The sequence below is a fragment of the Hyla sarda genome, chromosome 6 (assembly GCF_029499605.1).
Source record: "Hyla sarda isolate aHylSar1 chromosome 6, aHylSar1.hap1, whole genome shotgun sequence".
NCBI lineage: Eukaryota > Metazoa > Chordata > Amphibia > Anura > Hylidae > Hyla > Hyla sarda.
In genome coordinates, this window is record NC_079194.1 from 272,229,478 (window position 1) to 272,248,165 (window position 18,688).

The 18,688-nt window shown below is 41.7% G+C and overlaps 12 non-coding genes across 12 annotated transcripts; 9 read left to right on the top strand and 3 right to left on the bottom strand.

The window, feature by feature from the left end:
- The first annotated feature begins 12,374 nt into the window (after nucleotides 1–12,374).
- TRNAV-UAC (transfer RNA valine (anticodon UAC)) lies at nucleotides 12,375–12,447 on the top strand. Its single transcript has one exon. It is a non-coding gene; the product is annotated as a tRNA-Val (tRNA).
- Nucleotides 12,448–12,803: 356 nt separating this feature from the next.
- Nucleotides 12,804–12,876, top strand: TRNAV-UAC (transfer RNA valine (anticodon UAC)). The gene has a single exon. It is a non-coding gene; the product is annotated as a tRNA-Val (tRNA).
- Nucleotides 12,877–12,988: 112 nt separating this feature from the next.
- TRNAV-UAC (transfer RNA valine (anticodon UAC)) lies at nucleotides 12,989–13,061 on the top strand. Its single transcript has one exon. It is a non-coding gene; the product is annotated as a tRNA-Val (tRNA).
- Nucleotides 13,062–13,993: 932 nt separating this feature from the next.
- TRNAV-UAC (transfer RNA valine (anticodon UAC)) lies at nucleotides 13,994–14,066 on the bottom strand. Its single transcript has one exon. It is a non-coding gene; the product is annotated as a tRNA-Val (tRNA).
- Nucleotides 14,067–14,215: 149 nt separating this feature from the next.
- TRNAV-UAC (transfer RNA valine (anticodon UAC)) lies at nucleotides 14,216–14,288 on the top strand. The gene has a single exon. It is a non-coding gene; the product is annotated as a tRNA-Val (tRNA).
- A 969-nt stretch (nucleotides 14,289–15,257) lies between these two features.
- On the top strand, nucleotides 15,258–15,330 carry TRNAV-UAC (transfer RNA valine (anticodon UAC)). Its single transcript has one exon. It is a non-coding gene; the product is annotated as a tRNA-Val (tRNA).
- Nucleotides 15,331–15,441: 111 nt separating this feature from the next.
- TRNAA-UGC (transfer RNA alanine (anticodon UGC)) lies at nucleotides 15,442–15,514 on the top strand. Its single transcript has one exon. It is a non-coding gene; the product is annotated as a tRNA-Ala (tRNA).
- Nucleotides 15,515–15,625: 111 nt separating this feature from the next.
- On the top strand, nucleotides 15,626–15,698 carry TRNAV-UAC (transfer RNA valine (anticodon UAC)). The gene has a single exon. It is a non-coding gene; the product is annotated as a tRNA-Val (tRNA).
- A 979-nt stretch (nucleotides 15,699–16,677) lies between these two features.
- Nucleotides 16,678–16,750, bottom strand: TRNAV-UAC (transfer RNA valine (anticodon UAC)). Its single transcript has one exon. It is a non-coding gene; the product is annotated as a tRNA-Val (tRNA).
- A 149-nt stretch (nucleotides 16,751–16,899) lies between these two features.
- TRNAV-UAC (transfer RNA valine (anticodon UAC)) lies at nucleotides 16,900–16,972 on the top strand. The gene has a single exon. It is a non-coding gene; the product is annotated as a tRNA-Val (tRNA).
- Nucleotides 16,973–17,941: 969 nt separating this feature from the next.
- On the top strand, nucleotides 17,942–18,014 carry TRNAV-UAC (transfer RNA valine (anticodon UAC)). The gene has a single exon. It is a non-coding gene; the product is annotated as a tRNA-Val (tRNA).
- Nucleotides 18,015–18,468: 454 nt separating this feature from the next.
- Nucleotides 18,469–18,541, bottom strand: TRNAV-UAC (transfer RNA valine (anticodon UAC)). Its single transcript has one exon. It is a non-coding gene; the product is annotated as a tRNA-Val (tRNA).
- Nucleotides 18,542–18,688: the final 147 nt, after the last annotated feature.

Genomic DNA, 18,688 nt, shown 5'->3' on the forward strand with positions numbered 1-18,688 from the left:
ACGTTCTGTGAGGGGTGTAGTTTCCAAAATGGGGTCACATGTGGGTGTTTTTTCTTTTGTGTTTGTCAGAACCGCTGTAACGATCAGCCACCCCTGTGCAAATCACCTCAAATGTACATAGTGCGCTCTCTCTCCTGAGCCTTGTTGTGTGCTGTACTCAGAAGAAATTGTGTTACAAATTTTGGGGGTCTTTTTTTCCTTTTACTTCTTTTGAAAATGAAAAGTATGGGGCAACACCAGCATGTTAGTGTAAAAAATTTACATTTTTTTTTACAATGACAGTAGACCCCAACTTTACCTTTTCATAACTGGTAAAAGGAGAAAAAGCCCCCCAAAATTTGTTAGACAATTTCTCTTGAGTACAGAAATACCCCATATGTGACCCTAAACTGTTGCCTTGAAATAGGACAGGGCTCCGAAGTGAGAGATCGTCATGCATTTGAGGACTAAATAAGGGATTTGCATGGGACGGACCCGGACACAAGAATTACATTTGCCTCTGATACCAAAAATACCCAATGACAGTGTTTCTCAAACAGGGTGCCTCCAGCTGTTGCAAAACTTCCAGCATGCCTGGAAAGTCAATCGCTATTCGGCAATACTGGGACTTGTCTTGCAACAGCTGGAGGCTCCGTTTTGGAAACCGTGTCATACGGGAATTTTTTTTTTGGGGGGGGGGGCTGTGTAGGAGTATGTGTATATGTAGTGTTTTACCCTTAATTTTGTGTAGTGTAGTGTTTTTAGGGTACACTCACACGGCCGGGGTCTACAGCGAGTTTCCCACTGGAAGTTTGAGCTGCGGCGGAAAATTTGCTGCATCTCAAACTTGTAGCAAGAAACTCGCTGTAGACCCCTGCCCGTGTGAATGTACCCTGTACATTGCCAAACTTCAAACCTCCAGCTGTTGCAAAACTACCACTACCAGCATGCCCTTTGGCTGTCCGTGCATGCTGGGGGTTCAAGTTATGCAACAACTGGAGGCACACTGGTTGCGAAACACTTAGATAAGTAACAAACTCTGTGTTTTTGCAACCAAAGTGTTTCGCAACCAGTGTGCCTCCAGCTGTTGCAAAACTACAACTACCTGCATGTACGGTCTATCAGTGTATGCTGGGAGTTGTAATTTGCCGCAGCTGGAGGCACACAGGTTGCGAAACACTGAGTAAGGTAACAAACTTTGCAACCAGTGTGTCTTCAGCCATTGCAAAAACTACAACTTTCAGCATGCAGTGAAAACTGAAGGGCATGCTGGGACTTGTAGTTATGCAACAGCTGAAGGCATACTACTAACACTCCCAGCATGCCCTTTAGCTGTCCGTGCATGCTGGGGGTTGTAGTTATGCAACAGCTGGAGGCACACTGGTTGCAAAACAGAGTTTGTTACTTAACTCAGTGTTTCCCAACCAGGGTGCCTCCAGCTGTTGCAAAACTACAACTCCCAGCATGCCCAGACAGCCGAAAGACATGGTGGGAGTTGTAGTTTTGCAACATCTGGAGGGTCACAGTTTGGAGACCACTGTGCAGTGGTGTCCAAACTGTAGCCCTCCAGATGTTGCAAAACTTCAACTCCAAGCATGCCCAAACTGTCCAGGCATTCTGGGAGTTGTAGTCTTGCAACATCTGGAAGGGCTACAGTTTGGACACCACTGCACAGTGTTCTCCAAACTGTGGCTCTCCAGATGGTTCAAAACTACAACTCCCAGCATGCCCAGACAGCCTTCGGCTGTCTGGGCTTGCTGGGAGTTGTAGTTTGGCAACTTCTGGAAGGCAGCAGTAAAGATCACTTACCGCTGATCTTTACTGCTGCTTCCGCCGCTGCCTACGCCGGTCCCGCCGCTGCCTGTCCCGATCCCACCGCCGGTCCTGCTGCGATCGGTCCCTTCTGCGATCGGTCCCTGCACCCTCCGCCATCTTCCCCCCGCTCTGCCCTGACATCCAGGGGCGGGCAGAGCAGGGATTTCAATTTTAACCTCCCGCCCCCGTCCTGCCATTGTTCAGTTTGTCCTGATGACCAATGGCAGGGGATAGGAGCGAGGTGGCAGCTGCCACCTCGCTCCTATCCCTCAGGATGATCGGATCTGTCTCTGACAGCTCCGGTCATCCCTATTTTCCGGGCAATTGGGTCACCAGAGACCCGATCAGCCCGGAACCCCGCAAGTCCTTGTCATTAGTCAGTCACTAACTGACTGGCTAATGACAACGATCAGCAGCAGGGGACCATTCTGATTGGTCCCCAGCTGCATAGTGTCATCGGTCAGCTGTTCAGAACAGCTGAGAGGACTTTTCTATCACCATGCCAACAGACATGGTGATAGAAAATGTATTTGACTTTTATGAACGTCCGTTTGCCTTAAGTTACAGGAAAAATGGACATTCAAAAACTGAAGGGGTTAAGGACCAAGCCCATTTTGACCTTAAAGGGGTACTCCGGTGAAAACCTTTTTTCTTTTAAATCAACTGGTGGCAGAAAGTTAAACATATTTGTAAATTACTTCTATTAAAAAATCTTAATCCTTCCAGTACTTATTAGCTGCTGAATGCTACAGAGGAAATTCCTTTCTTTTTGGAACACTGATGACCTCACGAGCACAGGGCTCTCTGCTGACATCTCTGTCCATTTTAGCAGCCATGCATAGCAGATGTATGCTAAGGGCAGCATGGTGGCTCCGTGGTTAGCACTGCTTCCTTGCAGTGCTGGGGACTTGGGTGCAAATCCCACTAAGGACAACAATAAATAAAGTGTTATTATTATTATAATAATGTCAGCAGAGAGAACTGTGGTTGTGATGTCATCAGAGAGCATTCCAAAAAGAAAAGAATTTCCTCTGTAGTATTCAGCAGCTAATAAGTACTGGAAGGATTAAGATTTTTTTAATAGAAGTAATTTACAAATATGTTTAACTTTCTGCCACCAGTTGATTTAAAAGAAAAAAGGTTTTCACCGGAGTACCCTTTTAACTCCTTGGAGACGGAGCCCATTATAACCCTAGTGAAGGGAGCATTTTTTGCAATTCTGACCACTGTCACTTTAACCCCTTAAGAACGCAGGACGTAAATGTACGTCCTGGTGCGGTGGTACTTAACGCACCAGGACGTACATTTACGCCCTGTGCATAACCGCGGGCATCGGAGCGATGCCCGTGTTATGCGTGGCTGATCCCGGCTGCTGATCGCAGCCAGGGACCCGCCGGCAATGGCCGACGCCCGCGATCTCGCGGGCGTCCGCCATTAACCCCTCAGGTGCCGGGATCAATACAGATCCCGGCATCTGCGGCAGTGCGCAATTTAAATGAACGATCGGATCGCCCGCAGCGCTGCTGCGGGGATCCGATCATTCAGAACGCCGCACGGAGGTCCCCTCACCTTCCGGCTCCCGGCGTCTTCTGCTTTGGTCTGAGATCGAGCAGACCAGAACAGAAGATAGCTGATAAAACTGATCTGTTCTATGTCCTATACATAGAACAGATCAGTATTAGCAATCATGGTATTGCTATGAATAGTCCCCTATGGGGACTATTCAAGTGTAAAAAAAAATGTAAAAGTAAAAGTAAAAAAAAAGTGAAAAATCCCCTCCCCCAATAAAAAAGTAAAACGTCCGTTTTTTCCTATTTTACACCCAAAAAGCGTAAAAAAATTAATTTTATAGACATATTTGGTATCACCGCGTGTGTAAATGTCCGAACTGGCGCAAAAAATGAGCCCTCATACCGCCGCTTATACGGAAAAATAAAAAAGTTAGAGGTCATCAAAATAAAGGGATTATAAACGTACTAATTTGGTTAAAAAGTTTGTGATTTTTTTTAAGCGCAACAATAATATAAAAGTATGTAATAATGGGTATCATTTTAATCGTATTGACCCTCAGAATAAAGAACACACGTCATTTTTACCGTAAATTGTACGGCGTGAAAACGAAACCTTCCAAAATTTTCAAAATTGCGTTTTTCTTTTTAATTTACCCACAAAAATAGTGTATTTTGGTTGCGCCATACATTTTATGATATAATGAGTGATGTAATTACAAAGGACAACTGGTCGCGCAAAAAACAAGCCCTCATACTAGTCTGTGGATGAAAATATAAAAGAGTTATGATTTTTAGAAGGCGAGGAGGAAAAAATGAAAACGTAAAAATTTAATTGTGACAGCTGCGCCTGTCCCACTGTTTAATTTCTGCCGTTATCTATAAGACAGCTGCGCCTGTCTCGATGCTTGTTTTATCTCGATACTTATTTTGTGTCACTTGAACGAAAATTTCTTAATAAAAAAGTATTGAACGTAAAAATTTAATTGTCTGAGTCCTTAAGGCCAAAATGGGCTGAGTCCTTAAGGGGTTAAGCATTAATAACTCTGGGATGCTTTTACTTTTCATTATGATTCCGAGATTGTTTTTTCGTGACATATTCTACTTCATGTTAGTGGTAAATTTTTGTCGATACTTGCATCATTTCTTGGTGAAAAATTCCAACATTTCATGAAAAAATTTAAAATTTTGCATTTTTCTAACTTTGAAGCTCTCTGCTTGTAAGGAAAACAGACATTCCAAATAAATGATATATTGATTCACAAATGCAATGGGGGATATTTATCAAAGCTGTCTATGTCCCACATCAATATAGACCAAACTACAGAGGGTTAGGCTGGTCTATTGTGCGTCTAATTTATCAAATGGCGCACAGCTCTTGATAAATTCTGTGCACAGACTTCATGATCTATGCTTTAGTCTATATTTAAACCTGCTCCAACATGGTCTGACATTTCGGTTTACTTTCAGCCGATGCGACTTGTCGCTGAAAAGTCGCTTTTGATAAATTCAGCACCAATGCATTTTCCAATGTATTTCAGTCTAAAATAGACTAGCATGCATCATGTTCTAAAAATCCTCTAGAGCAAAAGTCGCAGAAAAGTCGCACATATTTAGACTGCGACTTTCTGTGCGACAAATTAGGAAAAAACAGTCTAAATCCTTTGATAAATCTCCCCCAATATGTCAACTTTATGTGTGCATTATAAAATTGACAAGTTTTTACTTTTGGAAGACATCAGAGGGCTTCAAAGTTCAGCATCAATTTTCCAATTTTTCACAAAATTTTCAAAATCAGAATTTTTAAAAGACCAGTTCAGTTTTGAAGTGGATTTGAAGGGCCTTCATATTAGAAATACCCCATAAATGACCCCATTATAAAAACTGCACCCCTCAAAGTATTCAAAATGACATTCAGAAAGTTTGTTAACCCTTAAGGTGTTTAACAGGAATAGCAGCAAAGTAAAGGAGAAAATTTTAAATCTTCATTTTTTACACTCGCATGTTCTTGTAGACCCAGTTTTTGAATTTTTACAAGGGGTAATAGGAGAAAAAGCCCCCCAAAATTTGTAACCCAATTTCTCTCGAGTAAGGAAATACCTCATGTGTATGTAAAGTGTTCGGTGGGCGCAGTAGAGGGCTCAGAAGGGAAGGAGCGACAGTGGGATTTTGGAGAGTGAAATTTTCTGAAATGGTTTTTGGGGGGCATGTCACATTTAGGAAGCCCCTATTGTGCCAGAACAGCAAAAAAAAGAACAAAAAACACATGTCATACTATTTTGGAAACTACGCCCCTCAAGGAATGTAAATAGGGGTACAGTGAGCATTAACACCCCACAGGTGTTTGACGACTTTTCGTTAAAGTCGGATGTGTAAATTTAAAATGTTTTTCCCAAATTTACCATTTTTACAAGTGGTTATAGGAGAAAATGCCCCCCAAGATTTGTAACCCCATTTCTTCCGAATATGGAAATACCCCATGTGTGGATGTAAAGTGCTCTGCGGGCGAACTACAATGCTCAGAAGAGACGGAATGCCATTGGTCTTTTGGAGAGAGAATTTGTTTGGAATGGAAGTCGGGGGCCATGTGTGTGTATACAAAGCCCCCATGCAACCAGAACAGTGGACCCCCACCCCCACATGTGACCCCATTTTGGAAACTACACCCCTAATGTAATAAGGGGTGCAGTGAGCATCTACACCCCACTGGCATTTGACAGACTTTTGGAACAGTGGGCTGTGCAAATGAAATATCCGTGGGGTGTAAATGCTCACTGCACCCCTTATTACATTCTGTGAGGTGTGTAGTTTCAAATATGCGGTCACATGTGGGGGAAGGGGGGGTTCCACCGTTCTGGCACCATGGGGGCTTTGTAAACGCACATGGCTTTCAATTCCAGCCAAAAGCCCAATGGCACTCCTTCTCTTCTGAGCCCTGTAGTGCGCCAGCAAAGCACTTTACATCCACATATTGGGTATTTCCACACGCAGAAGAAATGGTGTTACAAATTATGGGGGGCTTTTTTCCTATTACCCCTTGTGAAAAAAAATTTGGGATAGCACCAGCATTTTAGTGAAAAAATAAAAAATTTTCATTTTCACGTCCAACTTTAACATAAATAGTTCAAACACCTGTGGGTAGTTAAGGCTCACTATACGCCTTGTCACGTTCCTTAAGGGGTGTAGTTTCCAAAATGGGGTCACATCTTGGTGTTTTTTTGTGTTTGTCAGAACCGTTGTAACGATCAGCCACCCCTGTGCAATTCACCTCAAATGTACATAGCGCCCATTCTAAGTAGTAGCTCATTCTAAGTAGTAGCAAAGCATCAATAGGTTTGATACCAAATTACACATAGACAAGGCAAAAACACGTTTGGGGGTATTGCCTACTCCTTGGAAACAAGCGTATCAAGCGCATTCCAGTGCACCATTTTTTCCTTCCTACATCTCTTACTCTCGGAAGAACTTTGGTTCACTCCCCAGTGAAACCAAACTATTTTTAACCCCTTAAGGACCCAGCCATTTTACACCTTAGGACCCGGCCATTTTTTGCACATCTGACCACTGTCACTTTAAACATTAATAACTCTGGGATGCTTTTACTTATCATTCTGATTCAGAGATTGTTTTTTCGTGACATATTCTACTTTAACATAGTGGTAACATTTTGTGGTATCTTGCATCCTTTCTTGGTGAAAAATCCCCAAATTTGATGAAAAATTTGAAAATTTTGCATATTTCTAACTTTGAAGCTCTCTGCTTGTAAGGAAAATGGATATTCAAAATAATTTTTATTTTTATTCACATTTCCAATATGTCTACTTTATGTTTGCATCATAAAATTGACGTGTTTTTACTTTTGGAAGACACCAGAGGGATTCAAAGTTCAGCAGCAATTTTCCAATTTTTCACAAAATTTCCAAACTCACAATTTTTCAGGGACCAGTTCAGGTTTGAAGTGGATTTGAAGGGTCTTCATATTAGAAATACCCCACAAATGACCCCATTATAAAAACTGCACCCCCCAAAGTATTCAAAATGACATTCAGTCAGCGTTTTAACCCTTTAGGTGTTTCACAGGAATAACAGCAAAGTGAAGGAGAAAATTCACAATCTCCATTTTTTACACTCGCATGTTCTTGTAGACCCAATTTTTGAATTTTTAAAGGTAAAAGGGGTAAAAGGTAAAAATGTATACTTATATTTGTGGCCCAATTTCTCTCGAGTAAGGACATACCTCATATGTCTATGTAAAGTGTTCGGCGGGCGCAGTAGAGGGCTCAGAAGTGAAGGAGCGACAAGGGGATTTTGGAGAGTACGTTTTTTTGAAATGGTTTTTGGGGGGCATGTTGCATTTAGGAAGCCCTTATGGTGCCAGAACAGCAAAAATCCCCCACATGGCATACCATTTTGGAAACTAGACCCCTTGAGGTACGTAACAAGGAATAAAGTGAGCCTTAATACCCCACAGGGGTTTCACGACTTTTGCATATGTAAAAAAATAAAAATAAAATTTCACTAAAATGTGTGTTTCCCCCCAAATTTCACATTTTTGCAAGGGTTAATAGCAGAAAATACCCCCCAAACATTGTAACCCCATCTCTTCTGAGTATGGTGGTACCCCATAAGTTGACCTGAAGTGTACTATGGGTGAACTACAATGCTCAGAAGAGAAGGAGTCATATTTGGCTTTTTGAGAGCAAATTTTGCTCGGGGGCATGTCGCATTTAGGAAGCCCCTATGGTGCCAGGACAGCAAAAAAAAAAAAAAAAACACATGGCATACCATTTTGGAAACTAGACCCCTTGAGGAACGTAACAAGAAATAAAGTGAGCCTTAATACCCCCCAGGGGTTTCACGGCTTTTGCATACGTAAAAAAAAAAAAATTCACTAAAAAGGTGTTTCCCCCCCAAATTTCACATTTTTGCAAGGGTTAATAGCAGAAAATACCCCCAAAATTTGTAACCACATCTCTTCTGAGTATGGAGGTACCCCATAAGTTGACCTGAAGTGCACTACGGGCGAACTACAATGCTCAGAAGAGAAGGAGTCATATTTGGCTTTTTGAGAGCAAATTTTGCTCGGGGGGCATGTCGCATTTAGGAAGCCCATATGGTGCCAGGACAGCAAAATAACCCGCACATGGCATACCATTTTGGAAACTAGACCCCTTGAGGAACGTAACAAGGCGTAAACTGAGCATTTACCCCCCCACTGGTGTCTGACAGATCTTTGGAACAGTGGGCTGTGCAAATTAAAAATTTTGTACAGCCCTCTGTTCCAAAGATATGACAGACACTTGTGGGGTGTAAATTCTCACTGCACCCCTCATTACATTCCGTGAGGGGTGTAGTTTCCGAAATGGGGTCACATGTGTTTTTTTTTTTTGCGTTTGTCAAAACCGCTGTAACAATCAGCCACCCCTGTGCAAATCACCTCAAATGTACATGGCGCACTCTCCCTTCTGGGCCTTGTTGTGCGCCCCCAAAGCACTTTGCGCCCACATATGGGGCATCTCCGTAGTCGGGAGAAATTGCGTTACAAATTTTGGGCGGCTTTTTTCCCCTTTACCTCTTGTCAAAATGAAAAGTATAGGGCAACACCAGCATGTTAGTGTAAAAAGTTTTTTTTTACACTAACATGCTGGTGTAGACCCCAACTTCACCTTTTCATATGGGGTGAAAGCAGAAAAAGACCCCCAAGATTTGTTAGGCAATTTCTCCTGAGTACGGCGATACCCCATATGTGACCCTAAACTGTTGCCTTGAAATACGACAGGGCTCCGAATTGAGAGCGCCATGTGCATTTGAGGCCTGAATTAGGGATTTGCATAGGGGTGGACATAGGGGTATTCTACGCCAGTGATTCCCAAACAGGGTGCCTCCAGCTGTTGCAAAACTCCCAGCATGCCTGGACAGTCAACGGCTGTCCGACAATACTGGGAGTTGATGTTTTGCAACAGCTGGAGGCTCCATTTTGGAAAGAGTGGCGTACCAGACGTTTTTCATTTTTATTGGGGAGGGGGGCTGTGTAAGGGTATGTGTATATGTAGTGTTTTTTACTTTTTATTTTATTTTGTGTTAGTGTAGTGTTTTTAGGGTACAGTCACACGGGCCGGGGATTACAGCGAGTTTCCCGCTGCGAGTTTGAGCTGCCGCGCAAAATTTGCTGCATTGCAAACTTGCAGCTTGATACTCACTGTAAGCCCCCTGCCCATGTGAATGTACCCTGTACATTCACAGGGGGGACCTCCAGCTGTTGAGAAACTACAACTCCCAGCATGCAGTCTCAGTGCATGCTGGTAGTTATAGTTTTGCAACAGCTGGAGGCACACGGGTTGGGAAACACTGAGTTAGGAAACAGACAATGTTTCCCAACCAGTGTGCCTCCAGCTGTTGCAAAACCACAACTCCCAAACATTCTCAGGCATGCTGGAAGTAGTAGTTCGGCAACATCTTTAGAGCCAGATGTTGCCGAACTACAACTCCCAGCATGCTTGAAGTTGTAGTTTTGCAACATCTAGAGGACTACAGTTTGCAGACCACTAATAGTGGTTCCCAATCTGTGCCCTTCCAGATGTTGCAAAACTACAACTCCCAGTATGCCAAAACTGTCCAGGCATGCTGGGAGTTGTAGTTCTGCAACATCTGAAGGGCCAGATGTTACAGAACTACAACTCCCAGCATGCCTGGACAGTAAGGGCATGCTGAGGATGTGTAGTTTTGCAACATCTGGAAGGGCATAGTGGTCCAAAAACTGTGGACCTCCAGAAGTTGCAAAACTGCAACTCCCAGCATGCCCAGACGCCAAGGGCTGTCTGGGCATGCTGGGAGTTGTAGTTTACAGGGTCCCATTACAGCAATGCATGTCGCTTTAAGGTGACATGCATTGCTGTAAAGGGCCCGACCGCGGTTGAAGATCTACTCACCTGTCGCCGCCGCCACCTTCACGCCGGGATCCGGGTCTTCAGGGACGAGGTAAGTACTGGGGCTGGTCCCCAGCACTCCCCCGTCCCCCGCTGCGTCCTCCGGTCTTCCTCCCGTCCTCTCCGGACTTCAAGGGGCCGGGCAGGACGGGAGGAAGTAACCGCCCCCCCCCCTTGCGATTGGTCGTTTAACTAACCGACAGATCGCAGGGAATAGGAGGAGGTGGACGGCTCGCCACCTCACTCCTAGGCTCCAGCATGGTCCTGGCTGTCTGTGACAGCCGGGATCATGCAAAATTACTGGGCGATCGGGTCCCAGAGACCCGATCAGCCCGGTATCGCCACAGATTGCTAAGGGCGATTTCCCTTGCGATTTGCGGCAATCGCCGACATGGGGGGCCTACATGGCCCCCCTTGGCGTTTGCCCTGGATGCCTGCTGAAGGATTTCAGCAGGCATCCGGTTCCGATCTCTGCCCGGCGCGCGGCAGGGACCGGAAAACGCCAGGACATACGGGGACGTCCTGGGTCCTTAAAGCCCAGGGTACGGGGACGTCCCCGTATGTCCTGGGTCCTTAACCCCTTAAGGACTCAGGGTTTTTCCGTTTTTGCACTTTCGTTTTTTCCTCCTTACCTTTTAAAAATCATAACCCTTTCAATTTTCCACCTAAAAATACATATTACGGCTTATTTTTTGCATTGCCAATTCTACTTTGCTGTGACATTAGTCATTTTACCCAAAAATGCACGGCGAAACGGAAAAAAAATCATTATGCGACAAAATCGGAAAAAAAACGCCATTTTGTAACTTTTGGGGGCTTCCGTTTCTACGCAGTGCATATTTCGGTAAAAATTACAACTTATCATTATTCTGTAGGTCCATACGGTTAAAATGATACCCTACTTATATAGGTTTGATTTTGTCGCACTTCTGGAAAAAATCATAACTACATGCAGGAAAATTTATACGTTTAAAAATGTAATCTTCTGACCCCTATAACTTTTTTATTTTTCCACGTACGGGGCGGTATGAGGACTAATTTTTTGCGCCGTGATCTGAAGTTTTTATCGGTATGATTTTTGTTTTGATCGGACTTTTTGATCACTTTTCATTCATTTTTTAATGTTATAAAAAGTGACCAAAATACGCTTTTTTGGACTTTGGAATTTTTTTGCACGTACACCATTGACCGTACTGCTTAATTAATTATATATTTTTATAGTTCGGACATTTACGCACGCGGCGATACCACATATGTTTATTTTATTTATTTTTTTACACGGTTTTATTTTTTTTATGAGAAAAGGGGGGTGATTCAAACTTTTATTAGGGAAGGGGTTAAATGACCTTTATTAACACTTTTTTTTTACTTTTTTTTTTTGCAGTGTTATAGGTCCCATAGGGACCTATAACACTGCATACACTGATCTCCTATGCTGATCACTGGCGTGTATTAACACGCCTGTGATCAGCATTATCGGCGCTTGATTGCTCCTGCCTGGATCTCAGGCACGGAGCAGTCATTCGTCGATCGGACACCGGGGAGGCAGGTAAGGGCCCTCCCGGTGTCCCGTCAGCTGTTCGGGACACCGCGATTTCACCGCGGCGGTCCCCAACAGCCCGACTGAGCAGCCGGGTCACTTTCAGTTTCACTTTAGAAGCGGCGGTCAGCTTTGACTGCCGCTTCTAAAGGGTTAATACCGCACATCGCCGCGATCGGCGATGTGTGGTATTAGCCGCGGGTCCCGGCCGTTGATTAGCGCCGGGACTGACGCAATATGATGCGGGATCGCGGGAGCCGGCGCAGGACGTAAATATACGTCCTGCATCGTTAAGGGGTTAAAAGGTTAAAAAATACTTTTTAAAAGTTTACGATTGGATTTGTTATATATGGTATTTTGAGTCTTACATCATGGCCTTCTTGTTCATTGTTAGCGCCAAACTTTGTGTCTGTCAACTTTCCTAGTGTAGAGGTTATTATGTCTGCTTTATATGCAGAACATCCTGGGTTCAATCCCCAGTGAAACCATGCCTGTTTAAGCAAAATTCTTTAAGAGTTTATGATTAGATTTTATGGTATTTGTGATACTAAGTCTTATGACATGACCTGCTCGTTCATTGTCATCACCACACCCTTTGTCTGTTAAGGTTTCATAGTGTAGTGGTTATTATGTCTGCTTTACACGCAGAAGGTCCTGTGTTCAATCCCCAGTAAAACCAACCTCGTTAATACAAAATTATTTCAGTGCTGTACCTGTTATCCTAGGCAGGAACCTGTCAATTGTCTGAAAAGTATAAAGGAAATAATGGTGCACTTGATTCATTTGTTTCTAAGGAGCAGACAAGACTCATAAGTAATAGCAAATCATCAATAGGATTGATACCAAATTATATATAGAAGAGGCAAAAACACGTTTCGGAGCTCAAGGTACTGGGTTCAATCCCCAGTGAAACCAAACTCGTTTATACAAAATTCTTTTTAAGAGTTTATGATTACATTTTGTTGTATATGGCATACTAAGTCGAATTGCATAACCTACTTGCTCATGGTTATCGCTAATTTCTGTGTCTGTCATGGTTTCATAGTGTAGTGGTTATCACATCTGCTTTACACGCAGAAGGTCCTGGGTTCAATCCCCAGTGAAACCAACCTCGTTACTACAAAATTATTTTTATGATTACATTTTGTTGTATATGGCATACTAAATAGAACTGCATAACCTACTTGTTCATAGTTATCGCTAATTTCTATGTCTGTTGCGGTTTCATAGTGTAGTGGCTATCACGTCTGCTTTACACGCAGAAGGTCCTGGGTTCAATCCCCAGTGAAACCAACCCATTCTAAGCTTTTAAAGAGTCAAGGCTTAGATCTTATTAAATAGGGAATACAAAGGCTTGTGTCATGATATTATTGTCTACAATAAAAAAAAATCCAAGTTTTCATAGCGTTATGGTCATAAGGTCTGCTTTACACATTGATTTCATTGTGTTCTCCCTTTTGTGAAACCAGTCTATTTTTTTTACTTTTCGCTGGATCATCGATTGAATTTCAATGTATATTGTCAAGTTCTGCCACAGTCAAGGTTTCATAGTATAGTGGTTATCATGTCTACTTTACACTCAGAAGTCAATAAAAGGAGAAGACAAAAAGGCAGGATAACAGCGCCTCTTGTAACTCTGTGGTTGAAAGTCAGACACTTAAAAGCAATAAGCAGTGGACTCTCACCTGGTTTCCCCCTTGGGTTCATGCATATCACCCCTTTAGGCACAAAATTATATCTAGAAAAGGCACTCGGACTCTCACCTGGTTTCCCCCTTGGGTTCATGCATATCACCCCTTTAGGGGTAGTTCAGCGAACAGAACTGCATCCTGTCAGTGCTGTACCTGTTATCCTAGGCAGGAACCCGTCAATTGTCTGAAAAGTATAAAGGAAATAATGGTGCACTTGATTCATTTGTTTCTAAGGAGGAGACAAGACTCATAAGTAATAGCAAATCATCAATAGGATTGATACCAAATTATATATAGAAAAGGCAAAAACACTTTTCGGAGCTCAAGGTCCTGGGTTCAATCTCCAGTGAAACCAACCTCGTTAATACAAAATTCTTTTTAAAGCAGACGTGATAACCACTACACTATGAAACCGTGACAGACACAGAAATTAGTGATAACTATGAACAAGTAGGTTATGCAGTTCTACTTAGTATGCCTCAAAAGACAAAATGTAATCATAAACTCTTAAAAAATATTTTGTATTAACAAGGTTGGTTTCACTAGGGATTGAACCCAGGACCCTCTGCGTGTAAAGCAGACGTGATAACCACTACACTATGAAACCACGACAGATACAGATATTGGTGATAACTATCAACAAGTAGGTTATGCAGTTCAACTTAGTTTATGATGACATTTTGTTGTATATGGCATACTAAGTCGAACTGCATAACCTACTTGCTCATAGTTATCGCAAATTGCTGTGTCTGTCGCGGTTTCATAGTGTAGTGGTTATCATGTCTGTTTTACATGCAGAATGTCCTGGGTTCGTTCCCCAGTGAAACCAAACTGGTTTATACAAAATTATTTTTAAGAGTTTATGATAAGATTTTGTTGTATATGGCAAACTGAGTCGAACTGCATAACCTACTTGCTCATAGTTATCGCTAATTAAATCCATTCTAAGCTTTTAAAGAGTCAAGGCTTCAATCTTATTAAATAGGGAATACAAAGGATTGTGTCATGATATTATTGTTTACTATTTAAAAAAAATCCAAGTTTTCATAACGCTATGGTCATAAGGTCTGCTTTACACATTGATTTCGTTGTGTTCTCCCTTTTGTGAAACCAGTCTATTTTTTACTTTTTGTTGGATCATCGATTGAATTTCAATGTATATTGTCAAGTTCTGCCACAGACAAGGTTTCATAGTATAGTGGTTATCATGTCTACTTTACACTCAGAAGTCAATAAAAGGAGAAGACAAAAAGGCAGGATAACAGCGCCTCGTGTAACTCTGTGGATGAAAGTCAAAAATAAGAAGTGGACTCTCACCTGGTTTCCCCCTTGGGTTCATGCATATCACCCCTTTAGGCACAAAATTATATCTAGAAAAGGCACTCGGACTCTCACCTGGTTTCCCCCTTGGGTTCATGCATATCACCCCTTTAGGGGTAGTTCAGGGAGCAGAACTGCATCCTGTCAGTGCTGTACCTGTTATCCTAGGCAGGAACCCGTCAATTGTCTGAAAAGTATAAAGGAAATAATGGTGCACTTGATTCATTTGTTTCTAAGGAGCAGACAAGACTCATAAGTAATAGCAAATCATCAATAGGATTGATACCAAATTATATATAGAAGAAGCAAAAACACGTTTCGGAGCTCAAGGTCCTGGGTTCAATCCCCAGTGAAACCAAACTCGTTTATACAAAATTATTTTTAAGAGTTTATGATTACATTTTGTTGTATATGGCATACTAAGTCGAATTGCATAACCTACTTGCTCATGGTTATCGCTAATTTCTGTGTCTGTCACGGTTTCATAGTGTAGTGGTTATCACGTCTGCTTTACACGCAGAAGGTCCTGGGTTCAATCCCCAGTGAAACCAACCTCGTTAATACAAAATTATTTTTATGATTACATTTTGTTGTATATGGCATACTAAGTCATACAGCATAACCTACTTGCTCATAGTTATCGCTAATTTTGTGTCTGTCACGGTTTCATAGTGTAGTGGTTATCATGGCTGCTTTGCACGCAGAGGGTCCTGGGTTCAATCCCCAGTAAAACCAACCTCTTAGTACAAAATTCTTTTTATGATTACATTTTGTTGTATATGACATACTAAGTAGAACTGCATAACCTACTTGTTCATAGTTATCGCTAATTTCTATGTCTGTCGCGGTTTCATAGTGTAGCGGCTATCACGTCTGCTTTACACGCAGAAGGTCCTGGGTTCAATCCCCAGTGAAACCAACCCATTCTAAGCTTTTAAAGAGTCAAGGCTTAGATCTTATTAAATAGGGAATACAAAGGCTTGTGTCATGATATTATTGTCTACAATTAAAAAAAAAATCCAAGTTTTCATAGCGTTATGGTCATAAGGTCTGCTTTACACATTGATTTCGTTGTGTTCTCCCTTTTGTGAAACCAGTCTATTTTTTTACTTTTCGCTGGATCATCGATTGAATTTCAATGTATATTGTCAAGTTCTGCCACAGTCAAGGTTTCATAGTATTGTGGTTATCATGTCTGCTTTACACTCAGAAGCTAATAAAAGGAGAAGACAAAAAGGCAGGATAACAGCGCCTCGTGTAACTCTGTGGTTGAAAGTCAGACACTTAAAAGCAATAAGCAGTGGACTCTCACCTGGTTTCCCCCTTGGCTTCATGCATATCATCCCTTTAGGCACAAAATGTCAGGATGACAGCGCCTCGTGTAACTCTGTGGATGAAAGTCAGACACTTAAAAGCAATAAGCAGTGGACTCTCACCTGGTTTCCCCCTTGGGTTCATGCATGTCACCCCTTTAGGGGTAGTTCAGGGAGCAGAACTGCATCGTGTCAGTGCTGTACCTGTTATCCTAGGCAGGAACCCATCAATCGTCTAAAAAGTATAAAGGAAATAATGGTGCACTTGATTCATTTGTTTCAAAGGAGCAGACAAGACTCATAAGTAATAGCAAATCATCAATAGGATTGATACCAAATTATATATAGAAAAGGCAAAAACACGTTTCGGAGCTCAAGGTCCTGGGTTCAATCTCCAGTGAATCCAACCTCGTTAATACAAAATTCTTTTTAAAGCAGACGTGATAACCACTACACTATGAAACCGTGACAGACACAGAAATTAGTGATAACTATGAACAAGTAGGTTATGCAGTTCTACTTAGTATGCCTCAAAAGACAAAATGTAATCATAAACTCTTAAAAAATATTTTGTATTAACAAGGTTGGTTTCACTAGGGATTGAACCCAGGACCTTCTGCGTGTAAAGCAGACGTGATAACCACTACACTATGAAACCACGACAGATACAGAAATTGGTGATAACTATCAACAAGTAGGTTATGCAGTTCAACTTAGTTTATGATGACATTTTGTTGTATATGGCATACTAAGTCGAACTGCATAACCTACTTGCTCATAGTTATCGCTAATTGCTTTGTCTGTAGCGGTTTCATAGTGTAGTGGTTACCATGTCTGTTTTACATGCAGAATGTCCTGGGTTCGTTCCCCAGTGAAACCAAACTGGTTTATACAAAATTATTTTTAAGAGTTTATGATAAGATTTTGTTGTATATGGCAAACTGAGTCGAACTGCATAACCTACTTGCTCATAGTTATCGCTAATTAAATCCATTCTAAGCTTTTAAAGAGTCAAGGCTTCAATCTTATTAAATAGGGAATACAAAGGATTGTGTCATGATATTATTGTTTACTATTTAAAAAAAATCCAAGTTTTCATAACGCTATGGTCATAAGGTCTGCTTTACACATTGATTTCGTTGTGTTCTCCCTTTTGTGAAACCAGTCTATTTTTTACTTTTTGCTGGATCATCGATTGAATTTCAATGTATATTGTCAAGTTCTGCCACAGACAAGGTTTCATAGTATAGTGGTTATCATGTCTACTTTACACTCAGAAGTCAATAAAAGGAGAAGACAAAAAGGCAGGATAACAGCGCCTCGTGTAACTCTGTGGATGAAAGTCAAAAATAAGCAGTGGACTCTCACCTGGTTTCCCCCTTGGGTTCATGCATATCACCCCTTTAGGCACAAAATTATATCTAGAAAAGGCACTCGGACTCTCACCTGGTTTCCCCCTTGGGTTCATGCATATCACCCCTTTAGGGGTAGTTCAGGGAGCAGAACTGCATCCTGTCAGTGCTGTACCTGTTATCCTAGGCAGGAACCCGTCAATTGTCTGAAAAGTATAAAGGAAATAATGGTGCACTTGATTCATTTGTTTCTAAGGAGCAGACAAGACTCATAAGTAATAGCAAATCCTCAATAGGATTGATACCAAATTATATATAGAAGAAGCAAAAACACGTTTCGGAGCTCAAGGTCCTGGGTTCAATCCCCAGTGAAACCAAACTCGTTTATACAAAATTCTTTTTAAGAGTTTATGATTACATTTTGTTGTATATGGCATACTAAGTCGAATTGCATAACCTACTTGCTCATGGTTATCGCTAATTTCTGTGTCTGTCACGGTTTCATAGTGTAGTGGTTATCACGTCTGCTTTACACGCAGAAGGTCCTGGGTTCAATCCCCAGTGAAACCAACCTCGTTAATACAAAATTATTTTTATGATTACATTTTGTTGTATATGGCATACTAAGTCATACAGCATAACCTACTTGCTCATAGTTATCGCTAATTTTTATGTTTGTCACGGTTTCATAAATAATGGTGCACTTGATTCATTTGTTTCAAAGGAGCAGACAAGACTCATAAGTAATAGCAAATCATCAATAGGATTGATACCAAATTATATATAGAAAAGGCAAAAACACGTTTCGGAGCTCAAGGTCCTGGGTTCAATCTCCAGTGAATCCAACCTCGTTAATACAAAATTCTTTTTAAAGCAGACGTGATAACCACTACACTGTGAAACCGTGACAGACACAGAAATTAGTGATAACTATGAACAAGTAGGTTATGCAGTTCTACTTAGTATGCCTCAAACAACAAAATGTAATCATAAACTCTTAAAAAATATTTTGTATTAACGAGGTTGGTTTCACTGGGGATTGAACCCAGGACCTTCTGCGTGTAAAGCAGACGTGATAACCACTACACTATGAAACCACGACAGATACAGAAATTAGTGATAACTATCAACAAGTAGGTTATGCAGTTCAACTTAGTTTATGATTACATTTTGTTGTATATGGCATACTAAGTCGAACTGCATAACCTACTTGCTCATAGTTATCGCTAATTGCTGTGTCTGTC